General features: G+C 42.4%; 1 protein-coding gene and 1 long non-coding RNA gene across 3 annotated transcripts in view; one reads left to right on the top strand and one right to left on the bottom strand.

The window, feature by feature from the left end:
- Cyfip1 (cytoplasmic FMR1 interacting protein 1) overlaps positions 1–5,667 on the bottom strand; it is an 86,800-nt gene extending 81,133 nt beyond the window's left edge. For both annotated transcript variants that reach the window (XM_027923245.2, XM_071608560.1), the window contains exon 1: positions 5,552–5,667. The gene's annotated coding sequence lies outside the window, so the exon portion shown is untranslated. The remainder of the gene's footprint in view (positions 1–5,551) is intronic.
- Positions 5,668–5,757: 90 nt separating this feature from the next.
- On the top strand, positions 5,758–8,455 carry LOC139704570 (uncharacterized). Its single transcript, XR_011706442.1, has 2 exons — positions 5,758–5,924; positions 7,911–8,455. It is a non-coding gene; the product is annotated as an uncharacterized lncRNA (long non-coding RNA).
- The last annotated feature ends 10,732 nt before the right edge of the window (positions 8,456–19,187 follow it).

Raw genomic sequence — 19,187 nt, 5'->3', positions numbered from 1 at the left:
AGCCATGAGTTGAGCTCCCACACTGCAAAAGCAAAAACAAATGATAGGTCAACATGGTGGCAGAGCCACCTGTAACCCTAGGCAATAGGATCCCAAGTTCAGGGACAGCCTGCGCAACTTAGTGAGACAATGTCTCACAATAAAAAATAAGATAAATAAGATGGGAAACTAGACATCTACACACGAAACAATCAAGTTGGGCCATTTCCTTACACTACTTACAAAGTTAACTTGACTAAGCAGGTAGCTCTGTGGGAGACCTTGGCATGTGCCAGGCCCTGGGTTCCATCCCTAGCACATACACCCTCAAAAACCAGTAAACTCAAAACACATCAATACTTAAACATAATTACTAAAACTATACTTCTCTCAAGAAGAAAATACAGGAGAAAAGCTTCATGACATTGGATTTAGTAATGATTTCTTGGATATGATCCCAAAAGTACTGGTTACAAAAGAAGAAGAAGAAGAAGAAAAAAACAGTAAAGCAGACTAAATCAAAAATTTTTGACCATCCCGGGCAGTATTAAGAGCTGGATATGGTGGGACACACCTGTAATCCCAGTTACTTGAGAGACTAAAGCAAGAAGATCACAAGCTTGAGGCCAGCATTGACAACTTAGCAGGACCTGTTTCAAAATAAGAAATGAACCAAAAGGGCCTGGGTTGTAGGTCAGTAGCAGAATGTCCTTGGGCTCAACAACAAAAACAAAAGTGTGAATAGATAACCCCCACAATGGGCAAAAAAATATTTTCAAATCATCGGTACATTTTAATAAGTCCTAAAATTCAACAATAAAAACAATCAACTCAATTTAAAAATGAGCAAAAGACTTAAATAGACATTGAAAACGCACAAGAGGCCAATAAACTCAGAAAAAAATGCTGAATATCACTAAACTATCAAAACCCAAACTGGATATCACTTCATCCTCACTAGGATGGCTTTTATTTAAAAGAGAAAGAAAAGAAAAACCAACAAGAAGTGTTTGCAAGGATATAACAAAATCAGAACCCTTATGCACTGTCGGGAATGTAAAATGGTAAAGCCACTCTGGAAAACAGAACAGCAGTTCCTTAAAAAAAAAAAAAAAATTAAATATTGAATTACCACATGATCTAACAATTCCACTTCTGCTACGTACAAAATAAATAAATAAATAAAGGTTGGTGAGGGAGAACAGGCTCTGAAACAACAATTTTCATAGCAGAACTATTCAAAAAACTAAAAGGTAGAAACAGCCCAACTGTCCATGGATGGATAGATGAACAAGGAAACAAAATGTGGTATGTAATGCTTTTCAGCCTTGAAAAGGAATGACATTCCAAACATGCTACAAAATGATGAGACTTAAAAAATATTATAGTAAAAGAAACAAGTAGAAATTTTTAAAAATATTACATTATTCTACTTACATGAAGTACTTGGAATAGTCAAGTTCATAGAGAGACACAAGACAGAATGGAAGTGGGAGAAAAGGAAGTTATGACTTAATGGGTTCAGCGTTTAAGTTTAGGATGATGAAAAATATTCTAGAGACAATACTGATGGTTGCACAACAATGTAAATGTATTCAATGCCACTACACTCCAACAAAAACTGGAGTTTTTCATGTTAATTTCATGTTTTGTATACTTTGTCATAGTGGGAAGAAAAAGTCAGGTAGGTGATTCCCCCACGTTGGTTTTTTGGTGTGTTTTTGCTTTATCTTTTGCAGTGCTGGAGAACACATCCAGGGCCTCATAGACTCTGATTTAGTGATTACTGTTGGAGCAGGCATTGATAGGAGACAGAGAAGCGGTCTTGTCATGACCTAACTTGATCTCCCCTGCCAGAAGTCTCTGTTGTTTCTCCAGATGGTCTGCTGGGAGCCCCACTGATGCTAGTGAAGCAGATCAAAAGCCAGAATCCAGATAGGTGCCCAATGGGGGTGCTGAGAGTGGTCCCTAAGCACGCATGTCCCTTTCTAACCACCACGAATGAGCGGATCAGCAGTGCCTGAGGGCCTGACATTTGGGGGATGGTATTTGGCAACTTTTTTCTAATTTTTAAACTTGGAGTGTGAATTCAAAGTCTGGCTCTGCATATAACCTTTGGCTCCTACCTCATCTGTGTCACTTCTTTATCCACAAAGTGGGAATAATAATTGCACCTGCTTTGGAGTGTTGTGAGAACAATTAGCACATGAACTACTGAGAATATGAGTCAGCAAACTACAGACCACTGCCTCTTTCTGTAAATAAGTTTTGTTGGCACACTGCCACACCCACTCATTACACGTGGTCCATGCTGCTTTGATGCTGCCACAGAGACCAGATGGCCCACAAAGCCTTAAAAATTCACGATCTGGACCTTTACAGGAAAAGTAACCCTGGCTTAGAATGAAGCTTGTAACATATGATGTACTCAAGAAATGTTAGCTATTGCTGAAACCCAAATTCACCTTCAAAATCACAAATTTGAGTATGTGCACCAAGATACAGACATAAGCATCAATTAGAGTGGTGAAAAAATAGTAAAAAATAATAGTGTCAACTAACAGAGACATGAAACAAATTTTAATACATCTACACCATGGAATATAGTCACGTGCTGCACAGTGACATTTCAGTCAGTAATCTTGGTCTCCTAAGATTGAATCGCCTACTAATGTCTGTAGCTGTCTACTTTAGGTAATTACACTCCAAGATTTTGCATAGTGATGAAATGCCTAACAATACATTTATCAAAACATATCCCCATCAGTAAGCAATGCATGACTATAATATACTGTCATTAAAAATGGAAATCTCAGGGCTGAGGTTGTGGCTCAGAGGTAGAGTGCTCGCCTGGCATGCGTGGGGCACTGGGTTCGATTCTCAGCACCACATAAATATAAAATAAAGATATTGTGTCCACCTATAAATAAAAAATAAATATAAAAAAATTTTTTTTAAATGGAAATCTGTGTGTAGAGAGTGTGTGTGTGTGTGTATATATATACACCAAAGTTATGGTATAGATATAAGGTGCTCCCCAAAAGCTCCTCTTAATTTGGGACTATTCAGATATAAAATGATTAGATTATGATTACAGGTCAGTGTAACCTAGTTGGCCCATCCTGGTTTGAATGGACTGACTGGATAGTAACTGTAAGCAGGTGGGGCATGGCAAGAGGAGGTGATCTACCTCCTTGAAGGATCGTTCTTCCTGGGGTCCCTCCCTGCCTGCGCCTTCTCTCCCTTTTTCTGCTTTCTTGCTGCCATGAGGTAAACAGCTTTCCTCCTCTGGGTCCTTCCTCCATGAAGTAGCCTCACCTTTGGCCCAGAGCCATGGAGTTAGCCATCTATGGACTGAGGTCTCTGAAACCATGAATCCCAAATAAAATTTTCCTCTTCTAAGTTGTTATTGTCAGGTATTTTGGTCACAGTGATGAGAAAACTGACTAAAACAACCAACATTTAAGGATTTCCGAAATCTTTAAATAACTGAACATCATTAAGTGAAAATGCATGATATCTCACTGTTACCAAAAATACAGAGAGAGAGAGAGAGAGAGAGAATACAGAGAGAGAGAGAAAGAGAGAGAGAGAGAGAGAGAGAGAGAGAGAGAGAGAGAGAGAGAGAGAGAGAGAGAGATGAAGTTGTAAGGTAATGTTACTTAGATTTTTTAATGAGCTGGAGTTTGCAATTTTCCTTAACACTTAAAAATACCATATTAGTCTCTCTTCCAAGATGCATCCTAGAACTACACTTTTCGAACCCTTCTATCTTTACTCCTTAGGGACAAACTAGAATAGGGCTGAATCTGCAATGCAGACTGAAAGACTGTATATGACCTCCTGGAAAAAGCAAATAGCAATGATCAGTGATGGCCAGAAGTTGAGGACAGGGAGAGGCTGACCACAAGGGACACCTGGATGGATATTTTGGGAGTGATGGAACTGGTTCTGCATCTTGACTACAGTAGCAGTCACAGAACTTTATGCATTCATAAAACTCACTGTACACCATAACATGAATTTTGCCATATGTAAATTTAAAAATAAGCACATACTCAAAAACACAGGGAGCGGTTTAGTTTCTTTGAGCAACTTATCAGCATGAGAACATACATACTGACCAGGAAATGTGTCCTCCACAACTCCAGTGTTTGCCTCAGTCCCTTGGGATGCATTAGGGAAAGAAAGTAACAGGGAATCCTACACCACTAGCACAATCTTCCTACTGAATTCTTAACAATGTGTATCTGTCATGGCTCACATCTATCTAAAATGGAATTAGTTCTTTCAAGCTCTGTGCCTGTGGATCTAGGCATGACATGGAAATCCATTAGCAACCTGCAGGGCTAAGGGACGGCAGGTGTGGGACCCTCACTGATCCAGGCAACACCACTCCTTAATGTAAGCCTGCTGCAACCGCCAGATGATGAACCCATGGGGCTTCACAGCAAAATCACCAAATCATCAAGGACAGCAATCTGAGCCAGGTATCAGGTACCACTGCAGCTTCAATCACGGATCTTAACTAAGGAATCTTATTAAAAGACAGCCAGGAAATACTATTGAACTCACGACGCTGAAAAACACTGTCCGATGTGAAAAGCAGTAAGTATCCGCTACTCGTAGAAGACACACATTCCATAGTCTCATTCTCCACAGAGGAGATCCATCAATACCGCGTTTAATAAGCAATTGCTATCTATACCATTCACACTTAACCACAGAGTTGACATCGTCTGGATGCTTCCTCTCTGTTTAAAAACGCTCCTTAAACCCCAATTCCAAATCACTCTCCCCCCTCTTTCCTCACACCCACAATATGCTGCAAATTAAGCGCACGCATCTCAGGCTTAAAATACACAATTCAGCATGGCTGTGCGGAGCAGCGCTGCCCACGTAACAATCCGGTCTCCTTAACAAAGCCCAAAACTCATCTCTCCAAGAATCTGAGAATGGTTTCGCTGGACCACAGTCTCCCTCCTCTCCTCGGAGGGTGGCACAAAGCAAAAACGGGTTCAAGCCTGGTGGCATGACTTTAGCCCAAGATTAGCAATCAGTCCGCTCCTTACTTTCCAACAATAACATGCAAAACACCAATGTGTCCCTTCACCATTGGAGCTCTGCCACGTGCCCGGGACGCCCGATCCAAGATCCTGGGGCGCGGGGCCCGGGGTTTGGAGACTCGGAGGCTGGGGCGGGGAGTCCAGGGTGCGCGGGGACGGGTGATTTGTGGACTTAAGCACTGGGGGCCCCGGGGCCCGGAGATTCTGGAACGCGGGGATTCAGGAGGGAATGCAGAAGCCGGCGTGCAGAAGCCCGCGATCGGGGGTCTTGAGCGACCCGGGACCGGGAGTTCAGGAGCTGGCGAGAGCGGACCGGGAGACGCGAGGCCGGAGGCCGGGCGATCCCGAGAGGCCGCGCTACCCGGGAGGCCGCGCACCCCGGCCGCCTTCGGGGCTCCTGCCTGGCCCCGCCGCGCCCAGCCCAGCCCAGCCCAGCCCGGGTTCCGAGAGCGGCCCGGGCACCACCGAAGCAGCGGAGTGGGGGCGGGCGCAGCGACGATCCTCACCTGGGTCCGAGGCGGCGGCGGCGGCGGCGGCGGCGGCGGCGGCTCGGGGGTCCCGGGCGGGCCCTGGGAGTTTTCCTGCCCGTGTGAGTCACTTGGGCGGGCCGGGAATGCGCCAGGAAACACCCGGCCTCCTCCCCTTCCTCCCGGGGCGGGTGCTCTCCCGGCTCGGCCCCTTCCTCCTGGCGCTCCTCCCTCCGCGCTCGGGCCGCGGCCCTGTCCGCTCCCTCCTCGCGGCCGGGCGTTCCCCGCCGCCCGGGAGCCCTCTGGATGCGACCTGGGAAGGAGTCTTTGGAGCTTCTTGCCGCGCTCCCCGCGGACTGCCGTCCGAGGTGCTCTCCCGGGTGAGAGCCCGGACCGCCACCTACCGGCTTAGGTGACCTCAGCTTTCACGGGACCGTGGTTGTTTGCGGGTGGGGAGAGGAGCAGGCGGGAGGCTCCTCCTCGGGAGCCCTCTCCTCGGCGCGCAAAAGGAGCGAGGTTCTGCACCGTGTCTCCGCTGCCCAGGGTCAAGGCGGTGGGTGGGATGAGCTGCCAGGGCGCACACTGCTAGAGAGAAGGCCAGCACACCTGCCGCAGGTATTCGCTGCCAGGGCCACCTAAGAGAAAAGGGCCCCATCGGGCCCCTGCAGTGATCGCATTTGCACAACCCCCGTAGCTATCTGCGTGCCCAGACTTGTGGGAATGGCTGACAAAAGAAAGCCTGACTTGAACTAGTTTCAAAAAGCAATTTTGAGAGAGGCCAGTTAAGTAACAAATATCCTATGGAAAGCTGATTGGGGTGAGCATGTCACAGTCTCAGGAGAAAAATTGCCCCAAACTCCCTACCCACAACCTCCTACAGCACTCTCCCTTCACTCCCCACCCCAGTTCTGAAGGAGAACAATATGATGAGCACCAGGCATTTTAGAGTCCCGCCACAAGAGGATGAATTACTCACTGGCTCTGTTCTGGACAAGACAAAAGGTTGAATCCTGACCGGTTGAATCCTTCCACTTTACCTAGAAGCTCTTGGAGGTTCCTTCCCCTCCCACAAATGGGTGACCTTCTGAATGCTGGGCCACACATTTTCCAATCAGCAGATTACTATTTATCCTTGAACAGGGCTAACCCTCAAAGTTAAATTTTGAAGATTTTTTACAGTGTAGGTGGAGTGATGGAACACAAATTTGTGATTTTAAAATATTGTCATCCCTAAGGAAATAAAAAATAAGAGGCACTCTGAAAATGCAAAAGAGGAGATAAATAGGATACTAAAATATACTCAATTCAGAAAAAGGCAGGAAAGGAGCAAAAAACACATGGAACAAATGGAAATAAAGAGCAAGCTGTTAAAGCCAGCCATACTAGTAATTGCATTAATTGTGAGTGGATTAAACACTGTGATTAAAAGGCAGAAATTGTCACATTGGATAAAAACAAACCCCAAACATATGTTGTGTAAAAGGGACATAAGTTTTAAATATAAGGACACAAAGAGGCTAAAGTTAAAAGATGCAAATTGATCTACCATGCATACACTAGTCATAAGATAGAGCAGCTAGATTAATATCTCAGTAGACTTTCAATCAAGTGTACCACCAAAGCCAGGTGTGGTTGTGCACACCAGTAATCCCAGTGACTAGGGAGCCTGAGGCAGGAGGATCATGAGTTCAAAGCCAGCCTCAGCAACTTAGTGAAGCTCTAAGCAAATCAGTAAAACCCTGTCTCCAAAAATAAAAAGTGTTTTTTCTATACCATAGAGATTAGTGCTCTATTTGATGTGTGAGGGATAAAGATTTGTTCCCAAGATATAGCCTCTCTATTCACCTCATAGATTGTTTCTTTTGCTGAGAAGAACTTTTTAGTTTGAGTCCATCCCATTTATTGATTCTTGATTTTAATTCTTGCGCCAAAGGAGTCTTACTAAGGAAGTTGGGGCCTAATCCCACATGATGGGCCTACTTTTTCTTCTATTAGATGCAGGGTCTCTGGTTTAATTCCTAGGTCCTTGATCCATTTTGAGTTGAGTTTTGTGCATGGTGAGAGATAGGGATTAAATTTCATTTTGTTAATATGGATTTCTAGTTTTCCCAGCACCATTTATTGAAGAGGCTGTCTTTTCTCCAATGCATGTTTTTGGTGCCTTTGTCATGTAAGATAAGTGTAATTTTGTGGGTTAGTTTCTGTGTCCTCTATTCTGTACCATTGATCTACCAGTTTGTTTTGGTGACAATACCATGCTTTTTTGTTACTATTGCTCTGTAATATAGTTTAAGGTCTGGTACAGTGATGCCATCTGCTCCAAAAAACAAACAAACAAACAAACAAACTCTTCCTGCTAAGGATTGTTTTAGCTATTCTGGGTCTCTTATTTTTCCAGATAAACTCAAAAAGCTAAGCAACAAGAAAACAAATAACCCAATCAATAAATGGGCCAAGGACCTGAACAGACACCTCTCAGAAGATGATACACAATCAGCCAACAAATATATGAAAAAATGTTCTAGAAATTAGAGAAATGCAAATCAAACCTACTCTAAGATTTCGTCTACTCCAGTCAGAATGGCAGCTATTATGAAGACAAAAACAAGTGTTGGCAAGAATGAGGGGGAACAGGTACACTCATACACTGCTGGTGAAATTGCAAATTGGTGCAGCCAATATGGAAAGCAGTATGGAGATTGATTGGAAAATTGGGAATGGAACCACCATTTGACCCAGCTATCCCACTCCTCGGTCTATACCCAAGGGACTTAAAAACAGCATGCTACAGGGACACAGCTACATCAATGTTTATAGCAGCACAATTCACAATAGCTAAACTGTGGAACCAACCTAGATGCTCTTCAATAGATTAATGGATTAAAAAAATGTGGCATATATACACAATGGAATTTTACTCAGCAATAAAAGAATAAAATCATGGCATTTGCATGTAAATGAATGGAGTTGGAAAATATAATGCTAAGTGAAGTTAGCGAATCCCAAAACTCCAAATGCCAAATGTTTTCTCTGATATAAGGAAGCTGATTCATAGTGGGGTTGGGAGAGGGAGCATGGAAGGAATAGAGGAACTCTAGACAGGGCAAAGGGGTGGGAGGGGAAGGGAGAGGGCAAGGGGGTAAGAAAGATGATGGACATCATTACCCTAAGTACATGTATAAAGACATGAATTGGTGTGAATATATTTTGTATACAACCAGAGATATGAAAAATTATGCTCAATATGTGTAATAAGAATTGTAATGCATTCCACTGTCATATATAAATTTTTAAAAATTAATTTAAAAATAAATAAAAAACATTGTACCTGTGACTGAGAAAAAATAAAAAATTAATAAAAAGGGGTGGGCATGTGGCTCAGTGGTTAAGCCCCCCCGCCCCCCAGTTCAATCCTCAGTAATAAGCAACACCAGAGACAAAAGGGACACTTGGTCATGATAAATGAGTCAATTCATTAAGAAAAAATAATATTTAGTATGGAATAAACACCAGATAAACTTTGAACTACTTGAAAAGTTGATATAATTAACAGAAGAAATAGGCAAATGCACACTATTAGTAATTGATAGGTCAGGCTGACATAAAAATAAGTAAAGGTAAAGAAAAATTTAAAAGCAATTAAGATATTTGACCTAAATGGTACTTCCACAGAACACTACAGAATACATTCTATGAAATGAAACATGTTTACATCCTACTGAAAACTTCCAGCTATTGCTAAAAGGAATCATTAAGTTGTCAAACATACATAACAGTTGTGAAATACACTATATTGCTAGGAAGTAAAACAAGTTTCAGTCAATATAAAGGGTTGATATCATAAAGAACCTTCTATGACCACCATGAAACTACACCAGAAAGGAATAATAAAAAGGTAACTTTGAATGCCCAAATATTAAAGAGTTAAACATTATACTTCTAGCAGGGCACAGTAGCACACACCTAGAATCCCAACATTTCTCCAGAAGCATGATCCAAATATAAACCTTTCCTCCTCAAAGTTTGAGGCCAGACTGGAAACTTAATGAGACACTGTCTCTAAATAAATGAAAAGGGCTGAGAAAGTAATTCCATTCAGTGGTAACCACCCCTGGGTTCAATTCTTAATACAAAAAAAAAAAAAATCTAAATATCCCATGAATTTAAAAAAATCAACTTTTATTGTGTTTTGTGAATAAAAAAATAAACACTGGTATTTGTCTCTGGGTACTTTTCTCAAAGAAAAGAAAAGAAATAACTATGAAATTTAGAAAAGATGGTAAAATGAAAGAACAACAATAATAAAACACCCATATTTGTGAGATGCCACTAACAGGAACATATTATTATATATCAAATGCAAATATCAGAAAACAAGAATAGTTTGAATTAATGTTCTAAACTTCTATCCCCCAAAAAAGTTAGAAAAACATGAGCACAGGAGGCTGAGGCGGGAGGATCACAAGTTCAAGACCAGCCTCTGCAACTTAGTGAGACCCTGGGGATGTATCTCAATAAGAGAACACCACTGGGTTCAACCTCTGAGACCACAAGGGAATTGCATGAAAAATTTTATGGCAATATATTTAATGACTTGGAGGAAATTGATAAGTTGTTGAAAAACATGACTTCCCAAATCTGACACAAGAAAAAATAGAAGGGGCTGTGCTGGATCCCTAATGCAGAAGGTCGGGGGGGTGGGTGGGGGTGGGGTCTAAACAGTCTCATATTGGAAAAGAAAAAGAAAGAATATATAACTTAAAACCTTCTCACAAGGAAAAACCACAAGCCTATGTAGCTTCACTGGTGAATTCTAGCAAACCTTAAATAAAAAAACAAAAGTCGTTTTACAAAGCCACTGTAAATAAAATAGAGTAGTTTTGGCATGAGGAGACACAAATCAATGTCACAGAATAGTGAGAATAAATCCATTCCACATGGCAATTAGTTTGCAATAAAGACGCAAAAGGAATTCCATGGTGGGTCTGGAATGTCCCCCAAAAGCTCATGTGTTGAAGTCAGTGCAGCAGTGTCCAGATGTGGGACTTTTAGACAATGATTAGATCTTGAGGTCTGCAACCTGTCAGTGGATGAATCCATTGGATGGGTTAATAACTTGAATGGATGACTGAGGAGAGGTGGGGCGTGGTTAGGGGAATTAGGTCCCTGGGAGTATGTCCTTGGGAACTATATCTTGTCCCTGACCCCTTCTCCTCCTCTCTTTCTCTCTCTCCCTCCCTCCCCACCTCCTCCCTCTCCTTCTCTCTCTCCCCTTTGTTTCTTCCCCTCTCTACTTCCTGGTGCCAAGAGCTGAGCAGCATTTCTCACCCCCTTCTGCCATGATATTCTGCCTCGCTTCAGACCCAGAACAATGGAGCAAGCTGACCACGGACTGAAATCTCCAGAAGCATGATCCAAATATAAACCTTTCCTCCTCAAAGTTGTTTGTGTCAGGTATTTTGATCACAGCATCAACAAAAAGCTGACTGATAGAAAAAGCAGAGTCCTTTTTTTTTTTTTTTTTAATTAATGATGCTGGAATAACTGCAAAGCTGTGTTAAAAAACTGAACTTCTTAGGGCTGGGATTGTGGCTCATCAGTAGAGCACTCGCCTAGCACGGGCGGGACCTGGGTTTGATCCTCAGCACCACATAAAAATAAAGGCATTGTGTTGTGTCCATCTACACCTAAAAAAATAAATAGTAAAAAAAAAAAAAACCCTGAACTTCTACCCCATATACAACAGTTAATTTGGTATGGATTATAGAGCTAAATTTGAAAGCTAAAAATATAAAGATTCTAGCTGGGTATGGTGGCACACACCTGTAATCCCAGCAGCTCAGGAGGCTGAGGCAGGAGGATCATGAGTTCAAAGCCAGCCTCAGCAAGGATGAGGTGCTAAATAACTCAGTGAGACCCTGTCTCTAAATAAAATACAAAATAGGGCTGGGGATGTGGCTCAGTGGTTGAGTGCCGGGAATTCAATCCCTGGTACCCTACCCCCCCCAAAAAAATGTATATATAAACATTTTAGAAGAAAACATAAGAGAATATTTTCACAATCTTGGAGTGGAGATAGACAAAGATATCTTAATCAGAAAAGGTACTCACCATTAGGTAAGGAAAAAAATGATACATTGATCAAAATTTTAAAACTTCTTAACAAAACACAATGTTGAGTAAAAAAACCAATGGATATAAACTTGAAAAAGAAAAAACTGAAAGCAGAATCTTGAAGAGATATTTGTACACCCATGTTCACAGCAGTATTATTCATGACAGCTAAAATGTGGAAGCAACCCAAATGTCTCTTGACAGATAAATGAATAAAGAAAATGTAATCTATACATACGATGGAATAGTGTTCAGCCTTTAAAAGGAAGAAAATTCTCACACAAGCTACCACATGAATGAACCTTGATGACTTGCTGTTAAACAAGATGAACCAGTCACCCAAAATCCCATACACTCTATGATTCCACTGATAGAAGGAAGTTAGAGCAGTCAAATTCATAGAGGAAAAGAGAAGAATGGTGATTTCCAAGGGCTTGGGAGTGAAGAATAGAGTTATTGTGTAATGAGTATAGAGTTTCAGTTTTGCCAAAGTGTTCTAGAGATTTGTCACACAGCAATATGAATGTGCTTATCACTATTGAACTGTATACTTAAAAATGGTTGAGATGGTATATTTTATGTTATGCGTATTTTACCACAGTTAAAAATAAAGCATTTGAGGGGCCAGGGATGTGGCTCAAATGGTAGCGCGCTCACCTAGCATACATGAGGCACTGGGTTCGATTCTCAGCACCACATAAAAACAAAGTAAAAATATTGTATCCACCTAAAAACTAAAAAATAAATATTAAAAATAAAAAAAATAAAGCATCTGAGGGTCTGGGTTGGTTGTGGCTCAGTGGTGGAGCACTTGCCTGGCACATGTGAGGCACTGGGTTTGATCCACAGCATCACATAAAAATAAATAAATAAAAGTATTATGTCCATCTACAGCTATATATATTTAGAATTGTTTTTGCAGCTGCCGCCTGCCTCCCCCCAGTCGCTAATGCCAGCGCTGCTTCTAGCTTGCCGAGCTCCAGCCGAAAGAGAAGCAGGGTAAGTAAGGAGGTCTGTCTACCAAGGTTTGTACAAAGCAGACAGCTGTCAGATCCACCCATGGTAAAGCACCCAGGAAACAACTGGCTACAAAAGCCGCTCACAAGAGTGCGCCCTCTACTGGAGGGGTGAAGAAACCTCATAATTACAGGCCTGGTACTGTGGCACTCCGTGAAATTAGATGTTATCAGAAGTCCACTGAAGAACTTCTTGAACTTCTTCTTCAACAACTTCTTCTTCTCCTTCTCCTCCTCCTTCTTCTCCTCCTCCTCCTCCTCCTCCTTCTATTGTAGATGGACACAATATCTTTATTTTATTTATTTATTTTTATGCTGAGGATAGAACCCAGTGCCTCACACATGCGAGGCAAGCACTCTGCCACTGAGCCACATCCCTATCCCAGAAGTCCACTGAACTCTGACTCACAAACTCCCCTTCCAGCGTCTGGTGCAAGAAATTGCTCAGGACTTCAAAACTGCGCTTCCAGAGCATAGCTATTGGTGCTTTGCAGGAGGCAAGTGAGGCCTATCTGGTTGGCCTTTTTGAAGACACCAATCTGTGTGCTATCCATGCCAAACGTGTAACAATTATGCCAAAAGGTATCTAACTAGCACACCACATACGTGGAGAACGTGCTTAAGAATTCACTATGATGGGAAACATTGCATTCTCAAAAAAAAAAAAAATTGTTTTTCTCTTCTTCCTGTTATCAGAAGTTCTGAATTTTAGACATTTTTTTCCATGGGGTCAAAATTACCTAAGTATATGATTGCAAGTGGAAAAATAGGGGACAGAAATCAGGTATGGCTGTTTCTCCATTTTCATGTGTGTGTGGATTTTTAATATAAATGTGGGGAGTAAAGCATTAATGCAAGTCAAAGTGTTTCAGTGAACAAGTTTCAACAGTTCAACTTTATAACAATTATAAATAAAACTGTTAAATTTCTGGACAATAACAGCATTTGTATATTTTTTTTGTACTGAGGATTGAGCCTAGAGGTGCTTAATCACTGAGCCACATCCCCAGCCCCTCTCCCCCTTCTTAATTAGTTATTTTTTATATACCTTTGTTTTATTTATTTATTTTTATGTGGTGCTGAGGATCAAATCAGGGCCTTGCACGTGCTAGGCGAGCACTCTACTGCTGAGCCCCAGCCCCAGCCCCTAGCCCTTTTTATATTTGTATTTAGAGACAGGGTCTCACTGAGTTACTTAGGGCCTTGTTAAGTTGAGAGAGGCTGGCTTTGAACTCAAGATCCTCCTGCCTCAACCTCCCGTGCGGCTGGGATTACAGGCGTGCACCATGATGCCCGGCTGGATTTTTTTAAACAAGTAAATTTCTTTTTGATGGCAACTAAACGGTGTTTGTAGCATTTTTATCATATAGTAGATTCCTTCCATTCACTTTGCTTTTCTAACTGAGTTGTCCTACATGCCAGTACATATTTTTAATGTTGTTTGTTTTCTGTGCTGTTCCTGTAAGTTTGCTATTAAAATACACTAAACTAAAAATAAAATAAAATAAAGCATTTAGCTGGGCGTGGTGGCGTACACCTGTAATGCCAGTGGCTTGGGAGGTTGAGACAGGAGGATCCCAAGTTCAAAGCCAGCTTCAGCAAAAAGCAGCTTGGGAGGCTGAGGCAGGAGGATCATGAGTTCAAAGCCAGCCTCAGCAACAGCGAGGCACTAAGCAACACAGTAAGACCCTGTCTCTAAATGCAATACAAAATAGGGCTGGGGATGTGGTTCAGTGACCAAGTGCCCCTGAGTTCAATCCCTAGTACCATAGAAAAAAATTAAAAATAAAAATTTGAGCCAGGTGAGTGCCTGTAGTCCCAACTACCCAGTTGCTTAGCTGAGAAACTCAAAGCTAGCCTGGGCAATATATTGAAACCACATCTCAAAACAAATAATTTAAAAAATAGAAATAAAAAGTTTAAATATTAAAAAACAACACTTTTTTTTAAAGGAAAGATCAACTGACATTAGTATTACAAAACTCAAAATTACCATGGAATTCTTTTTTTTTTTTGTATTTGCGATTGAACCCAGGGGCACCCTACCTCTAAGCTACATCCCCAGCCCTTTTTATTCTTTTCTTTTTTTAAGAGCATTTTTTTTAAAGAGAGAGAGAATTTTTAAAAATATTTATTTATTTATTTTTAGTTTTCGGCCGACACAACATTTTTGTTTGTATGTGGTGCTGAGGATTGAACCCGGGGCGCACGCATGCCAGGCAAGCGCGATACCGCTTGAGCCACATCCCCAGCCCCCCTTTTTATTCTTTATTTCGAGACAGGATCTCACTAAGTTTCTCAGGGTCTTGGTAAATTGCTGAGACTTGCCTCATACCTGCAATTCTCCTGCCTCAATCTCCAGAGTCATGAGATTACAGGTGTGTGCTACAGTGCCCGGCGAAATTATCATGTAGATTTACCTGACATAAAAAATCATGCTTGAGGCTGGAATTGTAGCTCAGTGGTAGAGTGCTTGCCTAGCACGGGTGAAGCACTGGGTTCAATACTCAGCATCACATTAAAAAAAAAAAAAGCATGCTGTGCGATACCATCTGTATGAAACTGATACACAACAGTTGGACTTGGAGAGGGAGTGGGAGTGGGGTAAACTGAAAAGAGGGATGTGGGAATTTCTGGGGACTTGGAAATGTTCTATATCTTTATCAGGCTGATATTTACACAGGTGTATTATATTAGTTAAAGTTCAACCAGAAAAGTAAAACTCTTAGGAGATTTAGAGTAAAAGATTTATTACCAGTAACCGGCTGATGTGCTGGGGAGGCTGACTAGGCAAGTCTGAAATCTGGGCAGATATTAGAAAGCATGACTGGAACTTGGCTAAAGCTAGTGTCCTCTGTGAGGTTTCCTTCAGGGCCATAATTATTAAAAATAGTGGGTCTGATAGGCTTAGAAAAGGCTCCCCTGGGAGATATCCATGTCAAATGCGGAGTCTGCAAATGTCAGTGCTAGAGTCTGAATGCTGAATTTCACGTATTAAAACCTAATCACTAAGGTGATGGCATCAGGAGGTGGGACATTTCGGTGGGTGATTAGGTCACGGGTTGAAGCCCTCATGAATGGGAGTAGTGCCCCATAGAGCTGCCTTGCTCCTCCCTCTGCCACGTGAGACACAGTGAGAAGGTCACCAATGGACCAGGAAGTAGCCCTCATCAGACACTGAATCTACTGAAGCCCAGATCCAGGACTCTCCAGACCTCAGCACTGTGAGCAATAAGCAACTGCTGTCCAATCTAGGTTATTTTGTCAGAGTAGCTGGAATAAATATGACAATAATCTTATTTGGGAAAAAAAAATGGTCTTTGCTGGTATAATTAAGTTCTTGAGATGGGATCATCCTGGATTATCCAAGTGGGCTCTAAATCCAATAACGAATATCCTTACAAAAGAGGAACCGCAGTCACAAAATGCCAACCGCCACCAGGAACTGCAAGAGAGAAACCACAATTTCCCTTAGAGCCTCAGGAGGGAGCATGGCCCCTCTGACACCTTGATTTTTGACCTTCTATCCTCTACAACTTTGAGAGAATAAATATCTGTTGTTCTAAGCTACCATCATGCTTATATGTTAAAGTGGCTATAGGAAACTAGCACAGTGGCTTAAAAGGACCCAACTTTACTGTATTACAGTTATGTGTCCCAGAAGTTCAACTCGAGCCTCACTGGGCCACAGTGGACCTGTCATCCTGACTGCTCTGAGAAGCATCCATCTCCTTGCCTCTCCCAGGTTCTAGATAGAGGCTGCTCACATTCCTCCCCACTGCCCTGAGTCTCCATCTTCAGAGTTAGGGTTTAGCTTCTCTCTCATGCTGTTTCTGTCATCAGATCTCTCACTGACTGACCTTCTGTCTTCCCTTCCACCCTTAGGAACACTGTGACAGTATCCCCCTCAGCCACATAATCCAAAGTGACTTCTTGTCTTAGTGTGTTTTATGTTGCTATAACACAACATCCAAGACTGGTGCACTGATGCTAGGACCCCAGTCACCCTTGTTCCAGCTCATGGGCAGTGGTTTCACATCAGGAAAAGAAAGCCAAGAGAACTTCAGACTGATGCCCACCTCTGCAGAGCACTAACCAATTAGGATGCAGAACGTTGTCCCAGCCTTACAACGTATTGCCACCTAGCTGGCACCCTGAATCTTCAAAAGACCATCCCACTATTCTATAAAGCCAGTTGCTCCAGGAGGGTGGGAAACATGGTAAGACTAGCAAATTCCATGAGCATGAGCCTGTTACTGCTCTTTCTTTGCTGTGTAGCAAGTTCCTAAATCAGAAGCAAGCTGTGTGGATTACCATGTTGGTGGATAAAACACCTTGCTAGCCCACAGATGGTAGTTTTGGCAGAAGCACTGTGTGTGGGGAAGGGAAAATCTGTATCCAGGAGATATCTGTTCCAGTAAAGACAAAATACTTCCCTTCCCATGATGGAAGTAGTCCAACGTAACCAAGTTATCATCAGGTACCCCCAGGGAATGGTACCATATTGAAGCTCAGTGATGATTTCTGCCGCTGGCAGATAGAGCACTCAGTGGTACCCTGCCTAGGTCAGTCTTGGTGAGTAGAAGTCCATGTTACTGAGCCCATGCATAATTTCCACGACAGCCACCTTGTTCATGAGCTGATTGGGCAATGACCAGGGTGGCTAAGGAAAGAGGTTGCCTGGTATCCACAAAATGCAACACAATTATTAAAATCCTTCCCTGCTAAAGTTACTCTTTGGCAAATACACATATGGGATAAAAATATCTTCATGTTTTTCTCCAATTCAGAGAAGTCTACCCACATCCATCTTCCCAGACTACTTAGTCACCAATTTTCCAATTATGTTTTTTTCCACTTCCTATCCAACCAAACCATTGCTATAGTCCATGACTCAGCATATAATTGTACATCTGGTCATTTCTTCTCCCAAGAAAAATGAACAACCAGGTGCATGCCTCAAATGTCTGCCCACTACAGGATCTGCCCTCACAGTGTCCTTCAGGGATATCCCAAAAGGGGCTGTAGTGCAAACTGTTGGGCATTGGGCAGAGCCGATGGCACTTGAGGTGTCTGTGACAGGGATGCTGTTTGGAGCCTTTGGTAGACTATTATAAATCACAGCTACCCACTTTCAGGTGATGCCTGTGTATCGTGTAGAACTGTTTGTCTTCTCTTCCTCCGACAACTGATCAGAGTTATACCAGTTCACTGGAGATCTGGAAGAGGTTCTTGTTTCCTGGTGTTGAAGAGTCAGCACCCGAGAGATGCCAAGGCAAGCAAGTTTTATTTAAGAAAGTAATAGAGACAGACTTCTTGGAAGAGAAGTGGGGCCTCAAAGCCGAAAGCCCATGGGAGGAGTGCGACTTGCTTTTTATAGACCCCAGTCCATGAAGCTCCAGGGGCAGGCAGGGAAAGAGAAGGCAATGCGTTAGTTGGAGTAGGGACCATGGGCACCTGGGACACTTCTTCACGTAACACAGTTGTGCCTTCAGGACCTGCTGAGGCCTGATCACACATACTCCTTTTCCACTGGAGATGGAGTGCTGCTGCACATGCCCAATTTCATGATGTACTGGGTTAAGGAACACTCAGTTCATGATGGGTAGCTGTTAGAGTCTGTAAACAAGTCTGGATGGTGCCTGGCAAAATGCCAGAGGGAGTGGTTTGTGAAGTAACACCAGCGAGCCATTAAGTGTGGAGATTCCTTATTGGTTGACTGATGTATCTAGTTTATGCTAATTAGATAAGCTGTGTGGAATGTATAAATACTGCTCCTGTCCTGCAATAAACAGCTTCCTCTCCTGCTGTATCAATCTACACAAGTTGCTCGTCACCCCCCGGTTATTTTGCCCAGCCAGCCGGGCTGCGGCAGGTAGCTCAGGTTGTGTGGCAATTAAGTGTTGTCTAAGGCCCAGTAGCAGGCTAAGAGCTGTCTCTTAAAAGGAGACTGTGGATGGCTAAGCTGGTTTGGAGCAGGGACGTTGACAGGGTTTCTCTAGAATTCCAAAGTCCTGTGCTATGATTCATAACAATCTACCAAAGGCTCCAAACAGCATCCCTGTCACAGACACTTCAAGTACCATCGGCTTTATCCAATGCCCAACAGTTTGCACAACAGCCTAGACCTGTTGTAGAGCCTGTTCTTCTTCTGGGTCCACTCAAAAGGAGCAGTTTGGATCACTTGGTAACTGGACTGGAGTAGCAAACTAAATGAGGTATAGCTGTCTCCAAGACTCAAAAGAGCATTGCACTTCTCTTGGTTATTACATAGGTCAGACACAACAACTTATCCATCACCTTAGAAGAAATACCTCATCACGCCCCACATCATTGAACCCCTAGAAATTTCACTGGGGTCTCTGATTTTCTTTTTGTTCATCTACAAAATTTTATCTGAAAAAGGAGAACCCAAAGCCCAAAGACATGCAAATCCAAATCCAAAGCAAATGATTTCAACTAATTTTTACATGTTTCTCTCCTGAATCTAAGGAATGTACTATAGGAAAATTGGGTCCCTGAATTTTCACAAAATTTATTTTGTA

Source organism: Marmota flaviventris, chromosome 2 (genome assembly GCF_047511675.1).
Source record: "Marmota flaviventris isolate mMarFla1 chromosome 2, mMarFla1.hap1, whole genome shotgun sequence".
NCBI lineage: Eukaryota > Metazoa > Chordata > Mammalia > Rodentia > Sciuridae > Marmota > Marmota flaviventris.
This window is presented reverse-complemented; position numbering and strand designations above follow the sequence as displayed.